Here is a 26,479-nt window from a genome sequence, read left to right as displayed (position 1 = left end):
GTCAAGATGCTTTTACTGTTCTATTTTTCTCTGTCCGTTGTACATTGTCACAACATTGCTACAGATATTAGCTCTTGTGAGACCAGGAGAGAAGACTGAATAAAGTGTGAACACCAGCACAGATATCTACAAATGGAAACATGTCTGCGATCAGGGCTACTGGACACTGCAGTATGACAATCATTTGTTTTATCTGGACACTCTGCAAAGATGTGCAAATGTGTATGCTGTGAGTGATTTGTGTTCACGGATGCAGGGAGCATACGTGCAGAGATAAAGTGCTCACCTTGTACACTTCATTACATTACATTACATGTCATTTAGCAGATGCTTTTATCCGAAGCGACTTACAATGCAATTGAGTACAATCAGCCTGGGGTGGAATCGAACTTGCGACCATGATGTCTTTCGCGCACAGGGTACGGGTCTTAACCACTGAGCCACTCCACCCACACTTCAGATATACAGACGAGTCATCTACTTACATCTTACATCTTTGCTCTGACAAAAACAAATGATAGGGACGAGACCAGCAATGAAAGAGTGTTTCTACTGCTTTAGCCCTTTTCATTACAGGAAAAAAAATGTAATCTTTTGTTGTTGTTTTTTCAAAAATTCCCCTACAGATGACCTTTTATCTACATTCTCACAAATATGAAACCCTGTCGTGGGCGATGGTAGGACATTGACAAATTTCCATTGCCATCCACCCCTTTGCTCCCTCAGCCTGTTCAGAATAATTCACAAAATGGAAAGCAAAGAAAAGTGACAGCTGTGATATTTGGCCGTGTGCTCAGTCTGTGCACTGTAGGGACCTAGGAGCTAGGAAGTGAGGGAATAGGAGCTAGGGATTAATAGTTACAGGGCTGGGGACCAAAGTCTGAGTACTTTGTAATCATGTGGCTGCCTAACCCCAGTGTTAGTGAGGTTGATGAGCATGCGTCCCTGCTGACACACACACTCTCTCCACATCCACTCTGCTGAATATTAATATGGAGGAGAGAATTCCTCTGAGCCCCATTGTCAGACGACCCTATTGTTCTCTGCTGGCCTCTGCCTCAGCGCGCGTGTACGTGTGTGTTTAGTATTAATGCGCAAGTTGCTCTTCATTGTGTGCTTATGCATATTATGCCCATGTCTTCATCGCATGTGTGTGTGTGTCGGCTGCAGCAGAGCAGCAGTTAAAGCGGCGGTGAGGGAGCTGAGGGGTGTGTTTTGCAGCCCGCCATGGGCCATAAAGACAACTGGCCTGAGAACACTTGGACCAGCCATCAGGGCCAAACACTGGCAATTATTTCACCTAGAGGCACTATCTGTAAAATGAACACTCTCATTAAAATCGCAAGATTGTGCGAGAGTATGCGTGTGTGCGTGTGTGTGTGTGTATATGGCATACCTACACCCACACGAGTCAATTTAGAGTCAAGGCAGCACAAACGTTTGTCTCTCAATCAAAGCATAATGTGCTCTTTATGATGTTTGACTTTGGATGTGTGCTTTTTGTACGTGTGTACATTTCTTTTTTGCACTGTATGTGGGCATATCTGTGGACCGTGTGTGCGTGTGTGAGTGCGTGCGTGTGTGTGTGTGTGTGTGTGTATGTGTGTGTGCACATCCGTTTTTACGTGGGTGTGCATACAAGCATCTGTATGGATTTATGTGTGTGTGTGTGTGTGTCTGTCTGAGTGTGACTGTTTAACTACCCCACACACGTAACCTCCCCATCTCTGCCTCCCTGTTTCTCATTTACTGAGCTGGCGCCAGAGAGAAGGAGCGTGGAGAAACAAGAAAACGGTGATAGGAGGAGGAGAGAAAGAGAGATGGTAAAATAGAGGAAGGCATGGAGGGAGGAAGATAGAGGTTTATACAGGAAAAAAATGAGGCAAGGCTGGAATAAAAAGGGAAGAGAGGAAGAGAGGGTGTATGGCAGAGAAGAGGGAAAGATAGAGGAGCGGAGGAAGGAAGATGGAGGGGGGGCAGAAAGAGGCGGAGGAGGAGGCAGCAGATTTATGAAGCCATTGGAATGTAATTTGGAGGCAGAAATTACTGTCAGACTGAGCAAGGTTTAAAGTCAGTGAAGCCTGAATCCAGGGCCTGCTCTGCCTCTGCGTGCGTGTTTTGTGTCTGTGTGGCAACTATCACAGACAAATGGACAGCAAATGTGATGCGGGATAATACCACAGAAGCTCTGCAGTCACACACGCTGAACACTGTGTGTGTGTGTGTGTGTGTGTCTAATGTGCATGCACATTTTTACTACTCTCCAGTGCGTGAGTGACATGCGTACATGGCATTAGAACATAACACGGCATTCATATTTAACAGCTCATATTTCATCTATGCTTGAACACACACACACACACCCACATGCAGGTTTGCGCAGCTATTCTTTTCGGACACTGCATTGACTTACATTTACTTGGACGGCCTAAAGAAAGTGTTATCTCTAACCTTAACCATGACCAAAATTCAAATCTTAGTCCTAGACTTAACCTGTTCTGCCTCAATTAAAACCAGGTTTTGGTCTCCATGTGGACTACCGGTCCTCCGAAGGTCAGTGCTTATGCCATAAAAGGTCCTGTAGAGATACACACACATACACACGGGTGCAGGCACTGAAAGCTTGTCAGGCTCTGAAGGCCATGACTCTGGGAGAATCAGTCGCGGGTGTTGGCGCGGACATAGCGAAGGATGAAGGGGTAGAGCAGGAGAGAGAAAAAAAAAAGACAGTGAAAAAGGAGAGAGAGCAAGAGGAAAAGAGAGAGAAAGCCAAGGATAGACAGGGAGAAAGGTAGAGGTGGGAAATGAAAAAGAGGGGGAGAGACTCTAAGAGGGGCTAAAAAGAAGATTGAGAGGGATGTGACTAGCTTTCTAACACAGCAACACACTGCTTCCATTTAGCATGAGAGGGAGGTGCAGGGAAGAGGAGAAGAGAGATGAGGAAAGTGACTGAGCAGGGATAATCAGCAAAGATCTGAAGGGAGGGAAAGGCTCAATACACTGTTTTTTTCAATCACTTCTCGCATCACTTTAACACACACACACACTGGGGTTTGGCTTTGCTGGTAAATTCTACTCGGATTCCTCTCACATGACTGAGGGGATTTTTATTTTTTTTCCATCTTTCTTTTTTATAGTCAATAAATTCCAAACCAACAATCTGGCGTGTTGGTGAGTCTCAGTACTTTTCTGACCTTCCTAACCCATCTGCGGCTGTCGAATTAAAGCTCATTTGTCAGTTTGATTAAAAAAATAATTAAAAAAAGTCCTAAAACACCTGGGTACTGTAGATTTTAGCCCACATTAAACCGTGGATTTGTTGGGGGACTGTTTTCTGCGAGAGATTAAAACACATTTAGTGCACGGGTGAGAATTTACGACAGCAGGATGTGCACGTGGCACTGACTCAAAGTAAACTACAGTGTCCATGTTTATTGTAATGAAAAACATGTCATCCAGGCAGGGGCCACAAAATTAACACCCGCCACTGCAAGTACAATTTCCAGCGAGTGAATAAATGACCTGCCCCGACTCTGACATCTGACCATTACTTTAACCAAACAACAAACAATAGCCAATCAAATGTCCAGCAGGGGTGGCTGTAAGAGGCTACAGCTACAATAAAAATGTGGAGGTTACGGTGATGAGTTGCTCCGTGCGTCGCCCCTAATGCCACCAACGTTTTCTGACTTATTCCTGCAGCTCGGCAATAGTTTCCTCTGCAAACGGTAGTGCGGTGTTATGAGTCCACGACATCCTGTCTCAACTCGAGCTGCTTACCGCATCGTCAAGATTTGCTGCCAAAAAAAAAAAAACAACCAAAGAAAAAAAACCACCATGCATTACAACACCACTTCAGTAAGTTGAGCATTAATCTGCCCCTGACTCACTCTCTCACTCAATAATGGAACAAATGTACTAAGAGAAATGCAAATGCACTGATTCAGCTTAGCAGTAATGTTGCTTTTAAAGTCACAGTGTAGTGATGTTCTTATCACTTTTATCCCACATGTGATTTATGTGATGTGACAAAAACCTTGTTTTATTGTGCTGGTAGAATGTAATCAACAGTAAAATGGTTCTTCTTTTTTTTTTTAGCCTTTTAAAGCTACACAATTAAATCTGGGGGTGTAACAGATAACATATATTCATGATTATGTAATTAGATTACAAAAAAATATGTACTATAATAGAATGTAATTATAATTAAGGGTAAATGATTAATTATTTTCAATTCATTTGTTCTATGTTATTTTCCAGTTTGAAGAATGAATGTTAGAAACAATACAAATCTTTAAGTCTTCTCATCATTGCAATAGAGTTTAATTCATATTTTGATTGTATCTCGTAGTGGTAATGCTCCATCTTGTGTTAAATCTATGACACAGTAAAAACCGACCCCAAGCAAATCGCTGTCAGAAAAATAGCACTTAAATGTTTTACCCAAATTGTTAAGCCCTAATTGTGATAAGCAATTACATTCTTATTAAAGGCTTTTCCACATCAACAGTGAATCAAAATGCGAATAACTCGGAGGTGAATTTTGACTCACCATAACTATTCACCTAAAAGTGTGACATGATGAATTATAAGGACCTCAAAAATGTAACTGGAAGACGCACATGGAATCAATATTTAACGAAGGTGAGCTGGTATTTATTTTACATAATAGAAAGAAAAAAAAAAACTTAATATGCAAAAATAATTACTTAAAAATAATTAGCATGAATGCCAGGGGCTGAATTTGTGTGAGGAATCTATTGTTTTCCTTTAAATTTTCTCTTGAAACTTTGCACAGAGGTCAGGTCTGGTTTTCTTTTATTTTGTATTATGTTTCAGTATTATTTTAGTAATCTAAAATGAATCCAAAGCTATTGATACAAATTCCATTTCTGTAATTCAGCCCACAATAACTACAGAATGTTTTGCTGTTGCAAACAGGGAGTAGAGGAAAAACTCTTAGCCTTTAATCAGCATCAGAAATGCTTTATTGATGCCCGGGGGAAATGGCTTTCATTACAGCTACTCCAGTCAGGAGCAGAAAATAACAGAGATTCACAGTCATGTGTCTATTTCAAAGCTGCTTTCTGATATATGAATGTCTTTTGATGGTACAGGTGCACATGAGCCCACATGGTGAAAACTAGTGTGTCATCCCATCTAACATCACTGTCAGTGCAAACCCAAGATAGCTGACAGCTGGCGAGAATATCTTGACAAACACAATTTGGTAATATCAAGTAATGACCAACGCAATTGTTCAAATCTCCATGAAGAAAATTGGAGTTATTAAATGTGTCCACTACATTGGACATCGTGTGTTGCTGTTAGATGTTAGATTGTCACTTGCAGTATTATTATTTATTTATTTTTTTTAAAGTTCTGCAATTATGCGAGTAGCTCCATATGTTGTAGAGTCGGAGTGCGGTGTGTGATGGGAGTACAGTGAGAATGATTCTAGTGACAGTGATGATGAATGGCTGCCAGGAAAAGAAGGATTAACAAAATAGTACCAGCAGAGATGATGGAGCTAAAAATGCTGAGGAAGCTGACAGAGCTCAAGGACAGACAGCAGAGATGACTGGAAGGACAAATGGCGCTTTTCCACTGGCGTGACGCGACTCGCCTCGGCACGGCACGGTTATTTTGCTTTCCCATTAGTGATTGTACCTGGTACCTGGTTCTTTTTTTAGTTCCTGCTCTGGCGAGGTTACAAATGAGCTGAGTAGGTACTACGTGTGACGTCCTCAGACTGCCGTCCTCTGATTGGCCGTCACAGGACGAGGCATGAGCACGACGTGCAACACAAAAATCATGCCGGAGCTTAGATCAGTTGAAAAGACTTAAAAATCCTGAAAACGTGCTTTAATCTCCAAATGTTGGAGGAAATGTCTAAAATCTCAATATTTTACAGAGGAGTCTGGTTTATTTAGCAACAGCAACAGCATTGCCGAAAGCATGCGATCAACCTCTGCTGCTGTATTTCAGTTCAGTGTCTGTGTCAGATGGAGTCTGTGCTCTGGTCATGGAGGAAGTACTGCACAAGTCTTTTTTATTAACTGATTCGAATGATCAGTGCATCGAAAATAACCACTTTACAAGTCACTAGTTTGTGTGAGTCGCGTATAAAACTAAGTCACGGCAGTTCCATTCAGCCGGGCTGTGATGACTCCGCCTACGTTGAGGAGGAACTATATTGTAAAGGAAATCCAACCAAACCGTTTGAGTCGAGTTGAGTTGAGTCGAGGCGGTACTATATAGTGGAAAAGCGCCAAACGACAACCAGTCTGAAGGAGACTTGTGTCCCTTTGCACTACGCTGTATTGCAATTTCCAATAAAATTCAGATTAGTTGTTCAGCCCTAATCCACATCTATCCAAGTTAAAAGATGTATTCTTCTCGATTTGATCACAAATGCCATGCCAGTAAGTGACGGAGAGGAGCTGCGTGAGGGAAGGAGAATGAGTCATTTTTGAATCTGTTAATATGTGAGTGCACGAGTTCACAAACATCAAAAATACAAAATAGATATAATTATGTCCAATGTTTGTTTTTTAAATACATGTTTCCTTGGTCAAAAACTCATTAGCACATATTCAGCCAGAGTGGACATGAGAAATACCCACTGAGGTTTTCATAATTCCTACATGAAAGAGTTAACACATCAGTGACGGCGTACGCAGATCTGTGCCTGCGTGGTTTGTGCTCCTCCAGCCTCGATCAGCAGCTGCTTCTCTAAAATGGATGCCTCTCACACACAAATGCACACACATGCAAAAGTTCCTCAGATCTTTTTTTGTGCACAGAAGTAAACACGGGCCGCGTCTCATCTTTGTCGTCTGAGCGCTCGCACACTTCGTAGGACATGTGACCTGTGAACTTGCAGTGACTTGCTCTCTCTCTTTCTTACTGACAAACGCACACACAAACGCACCGGTTCTCTGTTCTTTCTGCCAGTGATAATGATAGCAACACCATTATGCACTGTGACAACACTACCTCCCACACACACTGCTACAGTCTCTGCTTCTCACTCAGAAGAGTGTTGAGGTCAATTATCTTTGAATTCACTTATAGTCAGCTGTCACTGTTCAACACGTTCTCTTTCTGTTCAGGCTTTGTCCTTTTTTTTTAGATTTTGTTAAGTTCTTCTTCTCCCTAGGCATCTTTATTTTATTTTATTTTACCTAAATTTACCTACTTTTTAAAATATCTAAGCAAAGAGGCATTTATCTTTAAATAAACCATTAACTTTAAAAAGAAATACCCCAGAAGGCCATTCAGAAAATTGTATTGTATTGTAAAAATGTATTTAAAATGAATTATTTGGTTGTAATTATTGTGGGATTAGAAGTAAAAAGGTGGGACAGCAGACCACAGTTCTCCTGTTTGTGGAGTGCATGCACTCAATTCAGGTCACATTCACCTTTTGGTGATTTTTGTTTTTACTTCCAGTCTTTGTTTAAGCAGGTTTTCAGCGGTGCTTTGTGTCAGAGTTGAATCAAAGTCAGATGTGTCCACTCCACTCCGCGGTCGTGTTGTCTGTCCACAGCAGCTCTTTAAGCTTCTGCAACTCTTGTTTCTGTGTCGACTTTGAAACGGCGTCCTCAAACACAGCAGTCGTCTCCCTCATGCAACCAATTTGTGTCTTTGATGAGACTGTGAACGAAGACGATGCAACTGTATATCAAAGCGCCTAATTGACTCTTTGTGCAAATGTTCTATTGCTGTCAGGGTTAATGTGATTGTATCTCCATCATTAGACGGGCCTATGCTTCACATATGGGCTCAGTTTGTCAGAGTTCACTGCGATTGGTGGAAAACTGGGCAAAGCAAAAAAATCATAGCTAAGATTTTTTTTTTTTTGCATTAAACCCTTTTCTGCTGCTTTGTCTACAGCATGTATGTTCAGTGGGAGTGTTCCTACGTCCTTTTCCTTTCTTTCCCTCTACGTCCTCCGAGCACTGAAGCCGAGGCGAGACTCCAGCGGTGATAAGATGAGAGCAAGCTACCAAGAGACTAACAGTACAAATGGGAAATTTCTACAGATGGGTCCTGAAACCTATTGTCAGGCGAAAAGGGGAAAAAAGCAGTAAAAGAGACAGGATAAAGACGAAAGATGGAAGGAGGGAAGTATAGATGGAGGCGGACAGGGAGACAAAGTGAGCAGCAGAGTTTTTGGCCTGGAGGAAGCTGCTTTCCAAAGAGGAAGTGAAGAGCAGAGGAACAAGGGAGTCAACAAGACTGAGAGAGAGGAAAACAGAGCAGGGGGTGGTGCTCGGGTTGGGACAGACTTAAGCGCGGAGGTGAGGAGGTGAAAAGGGAGGACAGCGATAGAGAGAGAGAGGGGGGGAGAGGTAGTGATGAGAAGAGGGAGAAAAACAGGCAGACAAGGCAGAGAAGGACACACACACACACACACACACACACACACACACACACACACACACACCCAAAGCGAACATGCAGAAGTACTGTGCGAATAATGAAAATGCTGGCGGCTTTATTTTAACCACAGCTGCTCATAATTAAAAAAGTCAGATCTCACACAGCGGGGCTACAGAAAGAGCTCGCAGATTTTTATGCATAAGCGGTAAATAAACTGTATCATCTCTGAGGGCCGCAGCCTTGGCTGCTGACAGTAAATCCACAGCACTGTGAGCTCGAGCACGAGTCCAGCGACAACCACCGGCCTCACATCCGGTCGTGTCGAGTGTTCACATTTGAATGTCTTTCAATCTCAATCTTAACACTTTAATAATGGCAAACAGAAACTCTCATTTCAAATTATTCAGTGTATTTTCTACCAGCATGTTTTTCTTGATAGGAGAGAAAAACCCTCTGCAATGGCAATCAGACCATGGGACACCGAAAAGCAAAGTGAGACCCTCACAGATGAAAGCTTTTAGGTGGGTTGGCAGCGCTTTAAAAGCGGGGCGAAGCTGGGTTTCATTTTAGGTTTTACACACTGTCACCTCAGACACCGTGAGCGAAATCCTCCCACACCATCACAGCAGCAGCAGCAGCAGCAGCAATGATTTCTCTACTTGGGAAAATAATATTTATAAAGGCAAAAAAACAGCGCAGCATCGGTCCCATCAGCCGACGATGTGAATCAAACATAAACAGCTCTAATGTTGTTGTTTTGGAGGAACACTGGAGGAATTCATTAAATTTATCGGCACAGAAGCGACGACACAATCACGGCCTGCGATATTATGTGCCTGGAGATACTATGATATAGGCCGTCTCTCAGCGCACACACACAGCCCAGCATGCATACACATTGTCTCATGACGGTATGTGGATAAATAATCCCATTAAATATGATGGAAGGGTTTTCCGGCTCAAAGCATTTGCACTCTCTCCGTCTCTTTTCTCTCGCCGTCTCGCTCAGAATGAGGTATACACAGGAAGTATCTACAGACAGACAATTTACGGGCCGGACACCCTCACACACTTATACACACAGACTCTCTCTCACACACACACACACACACACTCCACCAGAAGACTGTCTTAGATAGGACACAGTAACTAGGTTGAACAGCTTTTGGAGACAAATCCTCTGTGTGTGTGTGTGTGTGTGTGTTTGTGTGTCTCATTTGACAAACACATTATCTTAAATCTAATAAGATATGAAGTTCATGTGGCCTCCTGTTGGTAGACTCTGTGCGGCACCTTGGAGGAGGTTCAAACCCAGCCGACAAGCTTGTTACCCCTCACCCGACAACTCTTTATCTGTCTTTCTGTATTATTTCCTGTCACTCTCTGTTTCATTATCATTATTACCGCAGCTAGAATGAAAGAAATTTCACAGGGAGCTAATTGTCGTTTTTTGACAAGAATGAAGTATTTCTGTGTGAAATGTGCTGGTTTGCGAAGAAAAAAGTGAGTGAACTTTGGTTCCTTGTTTCTCATTTCACAGAGACAATGAGTTCACTCCGGATGATTATCAAAGCGCATTCAGCCACAGAGTCAGGCACTGTCCCTGCATACACTATGTGATCTATTACAATTCAATACATGAGGTCAAACACACTTTGGTTCCCATTCGCCTTCACAATGAAGAACGACGTTGTCCTTGGAGCGAGAGGGAGTCGTACTTTCCAAACATGGCCCGATAATTAGCTTTTGTATGTTTTCTTTATTCCCGGATGGTGTAGCACTGTTTGCTTCTCATCATGCAGTGTGATGATATATTCTGTGATCATTTGGTGTTTGGTGGTTGTACATAGGTCCACAATTTGGTCCAAATTTAGAGATTTTAGTTCCTTGCATGCAGGTCGATAGTCTGCAGCTTGTGGAACATTAATCATCCAAACCAACTTTAAATGGCCCTGCGAAAAGGGACGTTTTCATTATTTTCCTCCCCCATTGTTGATGAGTTACAGTACAGTAGTTGTTGGAAGAAATAAACAAATCTTCATACTCCACAAAAAATGTAAATGTTCATGCTGTAAATCAGAAATTGAATGCCTCTAAAATCCTAAAATAATGACTAACCTCTGGCCACAGGTGCCTTAACACTTAATTACTGGTACTGATTAGTTTTCTCGACCTTTGATCCAAGAGAGAATCAAAAAGAAATAATAGTTTCCTTCAAATGGACTCCTCTTACAAACATTTACATCTTTGGTCTATGTTTCCTTCTGAGGGTGTATTTATATTAGGTCACAATTTAAATCATTTGCACGTAAAGAAAGTGGCTTTTGAATGCATATTAATAAATGATTGTATATTGTACATATCTTTAAACCGGGGATTCCACTAGAGCTGAAACAATTACTTGATTGATCGATTATTAATCGTCAACTATTTTGATAATCAGTTCATTGGTTTGAAGCTTTTTCCATGATTAAAATAGGATTTCTGATCGTTTCACCTTCTTAAATGTGAACTTAAGAAGAATTTTCTTAGCACCAAATGACAAAGAAATCATTAAAACTGAATAATTTTGGTTTGTGGACAGAACAATCATCATTTCCGGGGTTTGACAAACACTGATCAATATTTTTTAATGTTTTCTGACATTTTATGGACCCAACGATTACTCGATTCATCGAGAAAATAATCGACAGATTTAATCCATTATGAAAATAATCGGTAGTTGCAGCTCTAGATTCCACTGAATGCCTGTGTTCTATTTTTGGGATAGGAAGTCAAACAATACAATTACAACATTAAAAAGCACTATTTTCCAAGGCCCCTTGTTGTAGTAATCGCTTTGTTTTGATTATTTTGTTTTTCGTAAAATCATTTGGGGCCATAATCGTAATTGAAGCACAAGTGTCGATTAATTGCACAGCCCTAATTTACCTGTACCGCATTTTAGTCTCCGATGACAAGGGATGTGATCATGTTTGTTTGCCTGATTAAATTCCTTGACTTGAATATTATGCCAATACTGAGCCTGTGTTTTAGACACATTGAAATACACACAGTTGTTCACTGTTCCCAAAACTACAACGTCTAGTTAGATTCATTCTCTTGAAATGATGTGAATAAATGTTCATTTTGGAAAATGCCATCACAGTGTGATGTCACACTCTGTTGGGCTCATGTGTCAAAAAAAAAGTGCAGACACGCTCGCACAGAGTGGCCGCTCTGCTCTCACAAACCACCTCTGACAGCACAGTGTTGTGCAGTGAGCACAAACTGACAACAGTCAAGTTTAATTTAGACGCGTCATCGAGTTAATTAGTCAAAGCTGATGCAACAAACCACCGGCGAGCTTGTTACTTTAACCGGTGACAGTGACACTCAGCAGCAGGTTAATAATGAGATCATTAGTAATTATTTCTCATTAACCCGTAGCAGTAAAAGCTTAATGTCACCATTGAATTGCTTGGCTGTGAGACCTGGCGTTTCTATATGGAATTAAAACTGACAAGAGTGTATTACTTGTGGAGTTGTAATAGTTAGTTGGGCAATGAATTAGTCGATTAAAAATGATTAGCATGTGCACGGATCTGCTGCTGTATTTGTTATATACTGTAAAAGACGATGATGAGCTCTGGGAGATTTTTATGGGCACATTTAACTTATCTCTGGAAAACTGTAAATGAGAACATTTTGTGATTTTTTTTTTGGCTGATTAATCAACAATGAATTCCCCCATATTACTGTCATGGCCATAAGAACTATTTTAAGTGTGTATCTCATCACAGAAGACTTGATGTTGAACAGCTTCTCTGTGTCGTTCAACATTTTTCTTTTCTGAAAATGACCTTAAGGGTAAATTTGTGTCAAGTCATGCCAGTTCTGCATCATAGTCTCTTCTCAGTAATAATTAGACACAACTCATTTCTTCTGTCATCTGTGGATTGTTTTTTTATTATTATCATTATTTTAAAGTTTGGTAAGGGAAGAAAGTGAGCACTATGAAGTTGTCCCTGAAAGCTCAGACCAAAATACCCATAAAGCAATATATTTAATAACTCAGCCTAATGCAACGCCGTGGTGTTGTTGTTATTGTGTTTGAGTGTACATATATATATATATATATATATATATATATATATATATATATATATATATATATATATATATATATATATATATATATATATATATATATATATGTGAGTAAAAAGGAGAGCCTTCTAAATTGTTAAAACCTCCCCTTGTATAATGCATCTCTCTTATCTAGCATGTGGCACACGTATATATATATATATATATATATATATATATATGTATATGATCCAGGTTTTTGATGATGTCATTTTGGGAAGGTCTCAGCCAAAACATGGCATAACCTCAATTATATAAAAGCCGCCTGTTTCAGCATCCTGCGCCTCCTACAATAGATTACATAAGAAATAATCTAAGACAGCAACGATAGGCCTACACAGGATCCATTTTGTGGAGTTGACTGAATTCATCCGTTGGTCTCATCTCTTTTCTCAGGCTCGACCAAATTGTTGAAATTGTTAAATATAACAATCACAATTAAAAGAGTACATATTCATAATATCATTACACACATTCTGAGGTATATATAACACTAAAATGTATGTTTTACTTTGGATGTTTGTTGACTTCTGCTCATACACGTTTTCAGTCTTCAGCGTAATAATAATCACCAGTTGACGTCTGAATTGTGTTGTGTGTTTTTATTGTTTTGTTGGTGCTTATTAAGTGTATCTGTTTTTCTATTATTGATAATAGAATAACATAGTTTTTAGTCCTAACCAACGCTTAAGGGGAATTCTCCACTTTGCTCACCAGCGAATGTTTGTCTGCCATTTGGTGCTGAGCAGATCATTTGCGTGAACCACAAATTGAGTGATAAGATTCTGTATATATTCATTTACAACTACAAATACAAACATTTCCTTAGCTAATATCATTTCCTGCAGTGTTATCCATAAAAAAAACTATTGATTAGTCCCTCTCTGTGGCTTTGCTTTCATTTGTTTTGCTGTTTGTTGACAATTTCATCAACCGAGTCAAAGTGATCTCCATAATCAGATCCAATTACAATGTGAAGACAACAGAGATAATGAGCACATTTATTAATACCAGGTGTGAAAGCAGTGGCATATTGGCTGCGTGCCTTCGTATCGACGTGGATCACGTGACGGTAACAGGTGTTAATGGGACCTCTGTCATTTAGCGGGTCTTTCTGTTCTCTGTTTGCAGATGGGAAATGTTTCTTTCACATACTTTCAATTAATTTTTTTCAATTGATTTTAGTGAAGAGAAACAGAGCCGAGAGATGAAAAAGGTTCAAATCCATCACGTATCCCCATCAGCACAGGAGTGTGTGTGTAGCCCAACCTGCAGACCCAGCATTTATAGATCCACCTTTTTCCAATTGTATAAAAAATAGGTCTGCGTTCACTTGTCTGAGAGTGGGACAGTGCAAGATTTCCCTTTATTACACATGAGCCTGAATTAATAAAAAAACAAATAAGTTTTGACTAAATTGCATTAATTCAATGAATTGTACAGAGCCCCTCTGGTGACATAGGTGAAAAAAATATTAATGCATGGCCAGGTGTTACTTATGTCGTGGCCACGTGTTACTAAGGCGTGTGGATGTGGTTACGACATCATCTTGGAGGCAAAAGGTTAAAGTGAAGTGTTTCCCACACAGACTTTAATAGGACGTGGTGCCAGGAACCATTATTGTGCAGGTGTGTTTGTACGCCTCTCCTACTCCTGTTCATGGATGGAAAACAAGATTATTTTTAAGCCACTTGATAATCTTCACTTAGACTTGTCCATTTCTTCTGGAACATGTTTTTTCGTTTTTTATTCTTTTGATGTATGCCATTATGATGACGATCACATTTTTTCTCCTGCTTTCTTTCCTAATTAAAAAGCCATGGAAAGGACACACGGTGGTCTAGGGTAGCAGGGACATTATCCACTTACCATTAGATATTGATTCAGATGAGTAACAGTTCCAGTATTGAATCTTTCATGAAAGGGAAGATTAAGAGCATGCCAAAGTTGACATGCAACAACATGCTTACATTCAGTCCAGCCCTGGCTTGAGACTGCTCAATTATTTACATTTAGCAGTGAAATATCGATTCTGAACGTCGTGACTATAGGCATGAACATAAACATCCTACCACAATCCGTGTTTTCAAAAGGAAACGAAAAATGAAAAAAAAAAAAACGAACTGTAATTTGATTTTCAAACTCAAATGAAAATGGATAACAGTTTTTTTTGTTTTGATTTTTCAGTTGAGAAAAGTTAGAAGGATATTCACAGATTTGAACTTTCGTGATCAATAACATTTAAGCGAAACATTGTTGAAACACATGCAAGACATATTTTGAATCATGGAAGCGTGGACAACGAGCTACAACATCACTTTTTCACGCTTTCAAAAAAGAGCAGCAGAAACTACATTGATCTGTACGTGCAGGGACCGTCTACAAAGTGCAACACCCGAAAAAAGATATTGAAAAATATTGAATAACTTCCCCATGACACACTGTAGTGTGTAGTGCACAGTATCTTTTCCTTTCCTTTTGAAAAATTGAATACTTTTAATATATAGAAGTCACAGTAACAGGTTGTAAAGAAAATGAAGGTCATTTGTGAAAGAGTGAGGTGATAGATGAATAGAAGCAGAAATAATTCAGGTACATAATAAGGTAAACTGGCCTGAGGGCAGCAGACACACCACTTAGACACATGAAGCACAGAGAGTCGTCTCTTCCTCTTGACACCTGCTCTTTCTGCCACAGGGCGCTGACCCAGAGTCTTGAATACCACTCACCACTGAACAAACCGCCACCAGGGAAAACTGCCCTCACTACTGACTACTGGAAGCAAACCAAAAGAAAATTATCACATGACTCTGCAGTTCCCGTCAGCTATATGGAGTGTTTTATGACCCACGACCAATATTTTCAGCAAAAAAAGGCGATGATAAACTCCCAGACGGACAAAATACAACAAAGTAGTGAACATAGTGGAGCCGTTTCCAAGGGACTATGCTGTATTTACCTTAGTAGAAACAAAAGGCTACAAACAAATTCATTGTAAAATAATAGGTCAGTGTTTCCAAATATATAAGTCCATGCAAGCTAATCATCAGGATATGATGGAAGACAAGTACATATTGGATTAAGTGTTTCCCTGCAAATGTCATCCGATTCATCCGTCCATGCCACATTTCGGTGTGAGCACTGATTCACTCTAAGCAACAATAACAAAGTGGGTTTTCCTCCCACAGAGCAGCAGCAGCAGCAGCAAGTGTAGCTGCCGTTGCCTCACTGGATCTGATGCCTCGTTTGACATTTTGAAAACGTGCAGAAAATCAGGCTCATCGTCTCATATCGTATCGTATTCGCACCACCATCTGAAATCTACGTCATCCAACAATCCAAACACAAAACGACTGACGAAGATGTCGTCATTTAGCTCGCGTGTTAAACTGAGCACACGGCCAGCATCACACAGGTGCATTTCAACCATGCCCTCCACATCATCTACGGCTGAACGGTTTTTCAGTAAATATCTAATTGCGATTACTGCGACTGCGAGACGATTCGTGACATCATTATTCTCATTTTCATTTGGAAAAACACATTGATAATTGATGACTGTGTGACATTTGTGCACATCTGTGAGACACACAGACATTCTCTTCTGTCTGTGGAATAAGACGTGTGTGGATCATCACAGTAATTCATCTAATTAATTAACAAATACTTTTTTAAATTGCAGTAGGCTGTATTGCGATTTCGATATTCTACATATATATTCACATATTTAGTTTAATGACATTATTTGGTCAATTTTACAAACCATTTGGAGTTATGTAAACAACCCTCTTCTAATTCCGTTGGACGGGAGAATAAGAGGAGATACAGAAATAATGTCTGCTGCTTTTCTTTATTCACGCCACATTCTGCCAATGAGCTGTTCCCTCTAACTGCATGACTTGCCCTGGATTTACTCTTTCTCTCTGCCTCTCGAGGACATTACACTTTAATCTCATGTTCTTTGCTGCTCTCTCTCTCCCTCTTTCTCTCTCTTCATCGCTCACCCTCTCCCCTTGTTTGCTGTCCATCATTTCATCCATCTCTCTGCCTTCCTTCTGTAATCCCGTGTTCAGTGCAGCTCTGACCCTGGGAATCTCGTTCTAATCTGCTCTGTCTCTCAATATGTAGACCTTGTATGACTGCTAATCCCGCGCTTGTATAAAAGAGTGCGTTCGTAAGTGTGTTTGTTTACATCCAGTGGGACATGTTAGGCAGTTTTGCTGAGACAAGTATGACGCAATGTTTTGTTTGTATGTTTTTCTGGTGTCCTACACTGACTGCAGGCACAGAGCATCCTCACAGAGACAGGCCTGTGAGTTTAGGTGGAAGATGCAAATGCTGTCACGGAAGAAGAAGAAGGCCATGTCCACTGAGAGCCAGTGTTAGCCCTTCTGACAAATGCAAATAACACATTTAAAAAGAAATAAGAACAACCCCCACACACCCACACACACACACACACACATACATACACACAAGCTGTAAAAAACACACACTTCTGCACAAATAAGGGGATGGGAGAAAAGAGAGTAAACATGCAATGGGAATTCTATCTCTTTACAAAGTATAATCTCTCACTTTAATCTCCCTCCGCCTGTAGCTCTCTGGGTCCCTTACTGCTTCAATCTCTGGCGCGTTCATTTGACAGAGTAATGGATGTGGTCCAGCACAGGTAGATGCTGTACACACACACACACACACACACACACGCATGCACCTTTTCCCCCAAACAGCCTGTTCATGTCATCATGCCACGACCGTGCGCTGAAAACAAACCCTTTCCTTTGTTTTATGCATTTTCTGCACGTCTGCTGTTCGTTCTCCTAACAGCAATCTTATTTAAAGCATCCTGTGAACTTCACACATGAGGGTCCCGGTCAACTGACTGGACCTGAACAAGGGATGTACGCGCCGCGGAGACACGGTCTGTCCGCACCGGTGTGTGTTAAAGATAGAGAATGAATGAGAGACTAACCTCGGATAAAGTGCTCTTTTCTCTCCCTCTCCCTCTCCCTCTGTCTGTGTGTTTTCTCTCTGTCTCTCGGTCTCTCAGCTCCCGTCATTCGACATCTCACCCCGCGTCAACTTCGCTGTACTTCAACTCCAAAATGTGTTTTCGTGGCGCAAACGCCACACACTCCCACTTCTTCTCCTCATGGGCTCTCCGCGTCTCTTCCCCCCTGAGTGCACAGCAGCGGCGGAAGGTGCGACCAGCCTCTATTTCCACCTCGGTTAATCCCCCCGGGTCTCCAGGGCGTCACGGTCTCTTTTTAAAGGAACAAACGGCTGTTTACTGGCGGTTTGACAAGTGTCGCCTCCAGCGTACGCTCCGTCCTCCTTCTCCTCCTGTTCTTGTTCTTCGTATCGCGCCGGAGCTGCGCGCAGAGCTGCGCGCTCTCTCTCTCCCCTCTCTCTCTCTCCCTCTCTCTCTCTCTCTGTGCGCGTTCGTGCGTGTGTGTATGTGCGCGCGCTTTACATTGGATCTTTGAGCTCTGTTACAGGGGTTCAGCAGGTCGCCACGGTCCAGCAATTACCGACAACTCACCGAGAATTAGACTGACAGGTGCACAGGGACACGCGCGCGCAATCACACACTGGTTTCCATGACTTCAGAGGACATTACATTGACTTACATTCATACCGTACCCACTAGTGTCCTAACCTTGACCCTCACCTTAGCCTCAGCCTAACCTTAAAACATGTCTTTACCTTAAAATGTAGTCATTTAGACATGTCCCCATCCTGTGTAAACAGATTTAGGTCCCCACAACACAAGGAATACCAGCTACGCACGCACACACACACACACACACACACACACACACACACACACACAGTTTTGCATAGTGGTTCTTATTAGGACTCTGCACTCAGTCATCATCTAACCACTTTATCCTCCACCAGAGGGTCGCGGGGGGTGCTGTGCCAATCTCAGCTACATCGGGCGATAGGCGGGGTACACCCTGGACAGTTCGCCAGTCCATCGCAGGGCCACACACACACAGATAGAGACAAACAACCATTCACTCTCACACTCACTCCTACGGTCAATTTAGAGTGTCCAATTTACCTAATCCCCACACTGCATGTTTTTGGACTGTGGGAGGAAGCCGGAGAACCCGGAGAGAACCCACGCACACACGGGGAGAACATGCAAACTCCATGCAGAAAGGCCCTTGTTCCAACCGGGGCTTGAACCCGGGTCTTCTCGCTGCATTGCGAGAGTGCTAACCACTACAGCACTGTGTGGCCCGACTCTGCACTCACTTCCATTAATTTTCGCAACATAACCAAATCCTCATCCACATCTTTAAGCCTTTAACCATCACCAGTTAATGTCTAACAGCCAACCCACAAGTCGCCATTTAATCCTAACTTTAGTCAGAGCCTCAAATATAATTGCCTTTTTAGTCTCCATGAAAATGTCAGACACACACACACACACACACACACACACACACACACACTTTTGTACAGTATTCTTAATGCTTCCTTACCCTAAACTTAACCATCACATCTAAATGCCTGATCCTCATATAACATTCTTACACCTCAAAAAGCTCTTTAACGTTGTGAGGACAAAAATTGTCCTTCTGGCCTACAACACGCGCGCACACACCAGCAGTCACTGTGTGTGTGTCCACTTTGAGGCCCTTCAGCTGGAGAGTGAGTGGGGTAGAGTTCTCCTAGGGAAGGATGGAGAAAGGTTTCTCACAGCTTGGTTCTGGTTTATATGTCAGACAGACTTGGTCTGAGTTTTAATTAAAACATACACCCTTCAGCCACAACTTTAAAGCCACTAACTGGTTTCAGTGTTGGAGCTGATTTTTTTGTTGTTGTTGATTTGGCCAAGCCATGAAACTACAGTAAATATTTTTTTAATAAATACCTTTTTAAGTCACATTATTAATAGGGCTGAACAATTGATTACATTTGTATATATATATATACACATACTTAACATTTGTACATTGGTAATATATTGGTAATATTTTAAATCAGTTCAATATTGATAGTAATAGATTTGAGATCTGATGGAGCATTGACACACAACGTCATCATAATATGACGACCCAGAGTTTGAGTCCATGATTCTCAACATTTTAAAGTGGAACACTGGAATTGCAGCCCTCATTAATAGCGTCCCAATAATGACTCATCAGAACCAGTTACCAGTTTTAATGTTTAATAATTGGGAGACTACGCAGTTTAAATTGATATTGATGTGTTTTAATCCACTCTCTGTGACCAATGAGTTTTATTTGCCTCAGAGGCATATCCCCCCACAATTAATTTGCATTTATTACCTTTGGGCTGTTCTGTCACAAAAGACTGGCCTCAGTTCAGCCCTCTGGGTGCTGGGTGTATATGCAGTGTAGTAACTTTGTTGCTCATGCTCTCACGTGCAGGTTCTCAGCACACTCAGCGGCGTCTGTAGTGGGCCTGTGTGGGGGGCCACTCGGGGCCGTGGGTGCGGGCGTAGCCGCTCCACCAGCACCCTCTGGCGCTCTTCCAGAGATGGCTTACCAAGATTGAGTCATTTATTCAATTCAAGTGACTCACAAAGTCAAACTGTCATAGACAGAATGAGTCCACATAACTGCCAAGAGTAGAAACTAGAAACTGGCTGAGAATTAATTTTAGACTCCAGGACTGATGTCAGTACCAGGGAATTAAACTGGATAATGCGCAGCGTTCATTTAAATAACTCAAATAAACATCTGTGGGTTGTGTGACTCGTGACCAAGATAGGAGTGGCTAATTATAATGTGTTTTAAAAGTTTTAAACCAACTCAGACTTGCAGTGTCTCTACTGCAACTATATGGTATAAAAATAGTCATGTGGTGCAATATGGGGTAATACTGGTTAATTTATCATTGGGCTTTTAAAAAGATGTTGAAGGAAATCCTACAGTATTGAACACCTGAACAATAAATTATACAACACATCATACACAGACACAATGCAAACTAATATTCCAGTGTTTTTTTGTACATTAGGAGAGGATTATTTAACCTTCTGTACAAGGTTTTTCTTTTTCATTTGGTTTTCTGTCGTGAAAAATAGTCGTCATAGTCCTGCAGGAACTATTAGTGCATATGCAGTAAATGACTGTAATTTATCGTCTGCTTATTCCTCGTGGTATCAGTTAAATAGCTCTGTGCAGGCAATTGTTGCTGTAAGTAGGTTAAACAATTTGAGCTGTCCGATCCCTTTAAATTATACTTTATGAAGAAATGTCTAGTGGAAAAGAAACAAGCTGTTTCTTGATTTGGACTCATCACATAATGTATGTGTGTGGATTCTCAACATTGTTTTACTATTAGCATGTTGTTCCTAATATGATATAATATAAAGCTTTTATCTCTAATCTGACATCATCCTCAGTTTAGATCCTCTGAAACCTTCCTCTGTCATGTGTTTCCGCAAAAACAATAGTCTTTGATTCTCTTCTTATGCCGTACTAACATGTGAATGTAGGTGAATTAATACAGAATCTGAAACTATTCAATAAAACCATTACAGTGTATATATATATATATATTTCCTTTGTTCACAGGTGAAGGGGTGGAGCTTTGGGTATGTTGTGCTTGCAAAGACTCCACCCTTTAACGCCACAGAGCTGCAGCAGTTACAGTGTTAACTCTGTGAAGACCCACTGAACAGAAAATCATAGGATAATCATTTATATATTTTTATATATATACAGTACATTTTTGAAACACCTCACATTGGGAGCCAAGATTATCAACCACCTCATTGTTTCCGTCACAGACTGAGGTGTTTGGTGTCAGTTTTTATCTGTGGATGAAGTGCAAACTGTAGCCAGACGGTGTTTATAGCAGCCGACAGGCCACTTCTCCAGTGCATCGCTGCTCATTTGCTTGTCAAACTCTGGTCAACTTTCTTCTGTGTCTAATTTGTTTAAAGATCTCTCTGCCCTTGTAACTCCTTGTTGAAATGAGTACAGACATCTAATTCCACACCAGATCAGAATACAGGAAGTTTAGCGAGAGCAGCATCAAAAACATTGAACTGTGATAAGAAGGCAAACCCTGTCGTAGAGTCACAACCATGATGTGAAATTTTGCAATTAACATTTAATTATAAAGCACTGTATGAGCGTACAGCTGCACTGTTTGTTTTGCTGCACAGGGTGGGGCAGCAATTAGTGCATCGTAACACTATGTGATTATAAAGTATTGTTTGTTTGTTTTTTGATTGAAAGAAAATGCCTTTATCTTAGTATTTTCTTCATAGTTAATCCTTTACAATTTCTCAGCATGTATTATTTCTGATCCGCTTTTTTCTATAATCTTTATTTTAAAATGTCGGACAGAGGCGCAGTAACTCTGTCTGAGTCCTGTGTCTCATCAGGAGCGTTGCTTTGTTTTCCATCAGGACACCAGGAACATTGATTGGCGTTCTCAAGTGGTGCTGCTAAATCATAGCTAGAAATTAAATGACTGAAAGAGGTATAATGGTGGTTAGGACGAGTGGGCAGAGGAGAGAGAGAGAGATGGAGCGGGAAGCAGGACAGGGAGGAATACACAAACAGGTTGCACTGGGGCCTGGGAAATAAGGCCAGAGAGAGAGAGAGAGAGAGCGGAGTGAAGAAGGAAAGAAAAATAAGATGGAGGGCCACAGAGAGCAAGACTGGTTAAAGTCTGAGCTTCACGGAAACGAGGTTTGCACCTGTTTTCATCATCATCATCATCATCATTACTCCTTTACTTCTCTCCAACATAATGCTACACACATGGACTCATTCTCACACAGGTGGTTAAATTATTACTATTTTAGTCAAACAGCAGCTGATTGCTTCTCTCCACTGTCACACACACACACACACATATTCTCTCTCTGTCTCTCTGTCACAGTCAACTTGATCTCTGGTTGGTCAGGGTTTTTTTTTTTTGGAGCTTTGAGCTCCTGTCCTTCACTGATGCATCAGTCGTTCTAGCTCTTCATCCTTACCCCTCTCTCCCCCCTCAGTGTGAGTACTTACCTCCCGTGGAAGAAGTAGTACACTCCATCTTGTTGTTTTATGTTCCAAGCAAATTTAGTCCTGCGTCTCTCTTCTCCACCCTTAACTCTCTTTCACTTCGTCTCTGTCTCCCTCACTCACTCACTCACTCTCCGTCACCCCTCCCTCCTTTGCCTCTCCATTGCTCTCTCCCCCTCCCTGAGCCCTTCCCCGTGTCCCCCGACACCTAGCACTCTCCTCCCCTTCCTCCCTATCAACCTACCCTCCCTCCCGCTCTCTCTCACCCTGTGTGTAGTTGTATAACTTATCACCCTGATCCCTCCTTCACTCAGATAATTGGTGTGTCTCGGCAGCAGATGCTAGCCGGCTTTATTTAGCTTTGCGGTATTAGCTATTACAATTAGTCTAATCTGATGCCAATGAGAAAAAGAAACTGTGAGCTTCCATCATGTATGCAGGCGACTTGTGTGTGTGTGTGTGTGTGTGTGTGTGTGTGTGTGTGTGTGTGTGTGTGTGTGTGTGTGTGTGCGTGTGTGTGACTTTTACAAACACACTGTTGCACTCAATTCACACTTGACCGAGTAGTGGATACATGTTGGTTTTAACAGATGGTGAAACATCTTCCCTTGAGTATCAACATTATTCTCTCTCTCTCTCTCTCTCTCGCTCTCTCTCTCTCTCTAATTAAATAGGTTTCAGTAACAAACCTTTGGGCCTTGCCGTCTCCATGGAAACCCAAACACCAAAACACCGCTATCCGCATTTGCATGAGTGTCTATGTGTGACTGTTGCAGCTACCGCGTATGTATGTGCATCTCGCCCTCTCTCTTTCTCTCTCACGTGTGTGTGCGTGCGTGCGTGCGTGCATGCGTGTGTGTGCGTCCGTCCATCTCTGCAAGTGCATGATAGTGCATACACATGAGTATTTTAGGTTGCTTTGATGCCTTTGTTTCCCTGCAGGGCTCACGGCCTGGTCCTGTTTCAAGCACCTACACACAGAGAAGAACAGTGTTGTTACATGGGAGACATTTGAAAATGTATTCCAAATCTATTGCACGTCACATGAGACAATCCTAATAACCGTATCATCCCTTGAATATAGAACACAAGCAACAGGCTTTTTTTTCTTTTAATGTTTTTGGTTTTGGTTAATTATATGCACTTGCCACGAGGAAGATGAACCTGAATTTGAAAACGGTGCACCTTTTCTGGATGTAGGCTTAGGCAATAATTCAATAATATATTTAAGGGTATAATGTTCATGCACTGTGCAAACACACTTAGAGACACAGCTTATAATACAAAACCTAAATTAACTGGAGAAAATTGCGTCTTTATTGTGATAAATACAGATATTGACATTTATGGCCATATCATCCAGCCCTCGCCTCAGACTCAGGCAACACACACGCAAAACTCAACAGTCAAGTTATGTGTCAAAGGTCGGACAGTCTTCTGACCACTGTGTGTGTGTTCAGCAGCTACAAAAGACAGTTGAATGAGTTAAGGACCGGGAGTCACGGTTTGTTTTTGAATGGGGAAAATTATTATGCTACTCAGAAGACATCACATGAACATGGTCAGGATAATTTACAAAAGGCTGTAGGTTGTAAAAATGCCTTTTATGTCGCCCAGGCAGCCAGCTGTGCATCAAACAGTCAATCAATCAATTAATCAATCAATCAGCCAGACTTCATTTATATAGCAGCTTTCATACAAATCGATGCAACTCAAAGTGCTTCAGAGGATAAAAACGCAACTCCATCAGCCCGCCCATCACTCATCAACCATCCCAACAACACATAAAATGATCAGATATTAAACTTACGATGGAGATGAGGAAACGCTAACGAAAGACTGAACAACCAGAACCCGGCAAGAATATATAAAGAAATATAGATATGTCAATAAAACATATGCAAATGAAATGGATAAATACAGTCAGAATAGACCAGTAATACTGATATCGTATAGTGAAACAGTATTTATCTAATAAGGCTAATGAAAAGGGTATGCTGATGAGGTGAAAGATAAACTTAAAAAAAAAAGAAACAATAAAAGAATAAAATTAAAAGTCTAAGTTTGCTTTTTAAAAAAAGACTTATATTCTCTGCTGCCCTCAGGTCTTCAGGCTCCATAGATGAGGAGCGCAATAGTAAAAGGACACCTCACTGTAGGTTCTTGTCTTGACTTTGCTGATTATAAAGTCTGCCCACTCGTCCTTACCACATTATCCGTCATTTTATTTCTGCTTCCAAATGTGCATGAACTGGTTCAGTATCTGCGAAACAAACCAGGAGCTGACACCTGTTCCTCACCGAGCCTAAAGGTTGAAATGTTTACATCAGTTTAGAACTCTGACACACAGAAGTCTCCCTGATCTCTCTCCAAGAACAAAGTGTTCTGGTGAGCAGGGGCAGAGTGTACTCAGGGTTTTAGACACAGACCCTCCAAGTCCACGTCAGAAAGGCCGCGTTGAGAGTAACGTCAGTTTTGAGTTAAAGAAACATTTCCCCTTTATTAAATCTGAAAGAGATGCTGAGGCTCTGGCAAAATATTTGAGTCTGGTTCAACATTTTCTATGTCACATAACAAGGAAGGTGCTGGCTTATTAAATACATTTATACACGTGTTCCTGTGAACTTCAGGCTCGATTTCTACTGTTTACATTCCTGTTTTTTTTTTTTATCGGTGCAATAGTAGAGTTTTTTTGATGGAGCGGATACCAGTCTAAATATTCAGTGAGAATCCTTTAATTTTTAAGCAAAAATCATTATGATAGACGTTAATATAGAAATACTTACACCTGTGAACATTTAAAGTATATTGTTTTTCTGATTTCTGACGATAGCTGTCCAGATTCCTGGCAGCTTGCACTGAGACAATGCCAGCTGCAGTGGAGTGTGACTGAAGAAGAAAGAAAGTCCACCGTCTAAAACACCAGCTACCACCAGATTTTGATGTGTGATGCCTCAGAAGAAAAGAAAGCCACTTCTCTTTATACACCGTTTCGCAGCAGATGTTCATCTGTTTTAATAAGGGGAAAAAAATCCATTGCTGTTGATCCTGAGATACAAACTTCTACTCTGATGCCGGCTTTTTAAATCCAGAAGGTGATGTAACCTTCTGAAGAGAGCCTGTTTCTCTTTCTTCACATTTGTAAGAAACTGGTTCTGCCTCTTTTTTTTTTATTTCTTTTTTTTGTTCACAATAATATTTTGGGAAATTAAGTGTAGATGTAGATACGAAAGGAAACTAGATAAGTCATGAAATGAATTACACGTCATAAATTGACACATAACAGTAAAAGCATCAGGGGGTTGACTTTTCCTTTAAAGTGCAGAAAAGGTAAAAGCCTGTGTGCTATTTTTCAGATATCCTGGACATGGTGCAGATAAGCTCCAACACCCTAAAGCAACGTCTGGTTCCATGTGATTTCTGCAAAAATTATTCCGTTACAAAGTTACCACCTGCTTTACAGTGTAATAACAACATACATTTATAGTGTGGCAAAATTGAAATTGCTATGGTATGAAGAGGAGTTTTGCACCCTTGATTAAAACCACAGTAACTACTTTGTTTCTAACTAAATATTTACACTCAGGCTTACACAGCAGGCAACCTAGTTACATTATTTTAAGTTTGATCAAAATGATCTTTAATAAAAACCTAAATCTCCTTAAGTTATTTCAGCTCCATGCAAAACACCCTTCCATTAATATGAAAAATGTCAATTCAGTGGATTTATAGTGAGCTTTGATTCACTGTTCGCTATCCTAAAATATTTTGGTACCTTATCCTAATTTCTCGTATGTCCTTGTAGTAATGACCAAGTCTCATTTAATAGCTTGGCACATGAGCTTGGAAAAGTTAAGAACAAAATAGAGGTGTATAGAATTAATCGTAGCCGCAGCAGCTGTCATCGTAAATCATCGTAAATCCAGTCCAGTGAATCCAGTCACACTGTTGTTACC

At 41.0% G+C, this 26,479-nt stretch overlaps 2 protein-coding genes across 5 annotated transcripts in view; one reads left to right on the top strand and one right to left on the bottom strand.

The window, feature by feature from the left end:
- The window catches only part of flrt1b (fibronectin leucine rich transmembrane protein 1b), a 34,163-nt gene extending 11,523 nt beyond the window's left edge, over window positions 1-22,640 (bottom strand). The window contains exon 1 of one of the 2 annotated variants that reach the window (XM_044041164.1): window positions 22,527-22,640. The gene's annotated coding sequence lies outside the window, so the exon portion shown is untranslated. Of the gene's footprint in view, window positions 1-17,491; window positions 17,511-22,526 lie in introns of those variants that run through there. The other variant, XM_044041165.1, reaches the window with a different exon arrangement.
- Window positions 1-26,479, top strand: part of macrod1 (mono-ADP ribosylhydrolase 1) — a 113,181-nt gene that overhangs the window by 35,987 nt on the left and 50,715 nt on the right. The window lies entirely within an intron of this gene.

This window comes from Solea senegalensis, linkage group LG12, assembly GCF_019176455.1.
Source record: "Solea senegalensis isolate Sse05_10M linkage group LG12, IFAPA_SoseM_1, whole genome shotgun sequence".
NCBI lineage: Eukaryota > Metazoa > Chordata > Actinopteri > Pleuronectiformes > Soleidae > Solea > Solea senegalensis.
This window is presented reverse-complemented; position numbering and strand designations above follow the sequence as displayed.